Source organism: Clytia hemisphaerica, unplaced genomic scaffold (genome assembly GCF_902728285.1).
Source record: "Clytia hemisphaerica strain Z4C2 unplaced genomic scaffold, Clytia hemisphaerica genome assembly, whole genome shotgun sequence".
NCBI lineage: Eukaryota > Metazoa > Cnidaria > Hydrozoa > Leptothecata > Clytiidae > Clytia > Clytia hemisphaerica.
This window is the reverse complement of record NW_027104389.1, coordinates 725,380-727,517: the sequence shown is the minus strand read 5'-3', so window position 1 is coordinate 727,517 and position 2,138 is coordinate 725,380. Positions and strand designations below refer to the sequence as shown.

At 37.2% G+C, this 2,138-nt stretch overlaps 1 long non-coding RNA gene across 1 annotated transcript; it reads right to left on the bottom strand.

Moving 5' to 3' along the window:
• Window positions 1–451: 451 nt before the first annotated feature.
• Window positions 452–1,646, bottom strand: LOC136819523 (uncharacterized). Its single transcript, XR_010848448.1, has 3 exons — window positions 1,524–1,646; window positions 654–770; window positions 452–507 (listed from the first exon to the last, which is right to left on the bottom strand). It is a non-coding gene; the product is annotated as an uncharacterized lncRNA (long non-coding RNA).
• Between the last annotated feature and the right edge of the window lie 492 nt (window positions 1,647–2,138).

The window sequence follows — 2,138 nt, the reverse complement described above, 5'->3', positions numbered from 1 at the left end:
AAAGAAAGTGCTAGAATCAATCAGTTATTTTAAAAGTTGATGAAATCTTAAGGCTTTTCTTGCTTAAGAAAGGTTAAAGATTGCAACCTAGCTCTTATGGCTTTAAAAGTCAACGTGTAAAAATGGAAAAATGTCCAAAATATGTTCCTAAAAATTTGGCTTGATCTTTATAATCATTTTTCAGCCGTGTCAAACCCTCGACCTAAGCATCCTCTAGCCTGTTTTTTTATGCTTATAAAAAGCATGTAATCAAGTTTGTGTAACTCGAAAACACAAATATGAGCTAATTCTTACCTTGTCCGTTGAACAGCCGTTTGGATGCACAACCTTCTTTCGTACGATCGTTATCAAAAGTATGGAATCGGCCACCGTTTAAGGTGTGCATAAAAGAATTGAATGAAGGGTAACTCGCCATTTCTGTTGTCACATCGAAGCTCGCTGTATCGCTGACGTACAGTTGATAGTATTCGTTTTCCGGACCAACGTTGAATCTGTGCCGGCTTTCGGCTGATGATGGAAATAAATAAACACACTGCAGATATGCCGATTGGTAGTGTGAAGGTTTCGATCACAGACTTGCACCGCAATGGACTGTGTTCGAATCCCAAGCACTTCCAGGCAGGGAGTTCTGAATTCTGATCCAATGTTCTTACCATGCCAGCCATATTCATCGAATTCAAGAAGAACCAACAACTCATTCTCCTTGTGTTTTGTCCATTGATGAAGTAGTTCGTTACCAAGCCAAAAATCGTCCTCACTTTCCTCAAATCCTTAAAAAACGAAAGTAACTCTTTTTCATAAGACAACCTTTCTCACACAGACCCACTGGGAAAGATGGTCCTTTACCACTGAAAGTATTGTCAAAAATGTCTTCACCAGATTCTCAATGAATTTTCTGACTTGAAAATATGAATGGAATTAAAATCATAAAAGATATGGGATTTTCAATTCCCATCGTCATTCCCGTTCTATTTATTACCCCTGCTGGACTGAAAAAATCCTACCAGGTCTTTGAGGAGGGGGTGTTATGAGTATTAAGTTGAGCCTCGATAACGGAAACCCGCACGGGGAACACAAATTTGTTCGAGTTAAGGAAATTTCGAGATAAGAAGGTTTATAGGGCATTGTTAACTGAAAAGACCTTAAATATTGTTTCGATTAAAGAGACATTCGAGTTAAAGAGGTCCAAGTCAAAAATAATTATCTACCGAAGGAAAGGCGTCACTCTTTCTGCCAGGTTTAAGTCAAAAATACTATACCACTCTTTCTGACAGGATTACTCAAATTACCCTACTACTTTCAAAAACTGACTCAAACCTGATTCTTCATTCGTAACAAACCGTATTTCGCATAGTTTAGCATGCTAAGCAATAATTCCGACATGGCAAAGATAAGCAAAGAAATGATGGAATTTTAGCTCCAAATACAATATATACTAATATGTTGCTGACACAGCTTGATTATAGTCTTCTAAGTATTGATGACATTATAATTAGTAAATAGTAATAAAATGAATGTTTTACCCTCTTTGTATTCTTGCCATGACTTTTTGTTGAAAGGAAATTTTGCCGGCTCAACTCTTTTTTGGAATACAACCCATCCTTTGTCATGATATTTTCGACATCGTATGTTATTTATCTCGTTGACAGCTAGAAAGAAAATTTATTGTTGGTTTACAGCTGTATCTCTTTAATTCGATCTCCAAGGGACCAAGAAAAAATTTTCTTCGAATTAGAGAAAGTATTTTATACGAATTTCTAGTCAATATTTTAGTTCGAATTAGAGAGAGTCGAACAGTAAAAGTTCGAATTAGAGAGAGTCGACTGTATTTGTTTGTGAATTGTGTATACAGTGATTGTTAAAGGCTTACAAAGTAGTTTTGTGAATTCTAAATTATCTAGACCGTTGATGACCCTGCCAACGCACTAGACTGACGTATTATTACAAAACTTTTTGGTGTTTCTGCGGTGTCACATCACGGGACTAATAACAGACTTGTTTCCTTTGCGTTTTAGCGTGCAACGTACGCACTGGATTAATTCACGTGTGGTCCGCTGTTTGAACTGTCCGATGGTAAAGCATTTTCTCATCTGATACCAGACATTTTGTGTCCGGCCCGGGGGGGTACTAGGATTGAT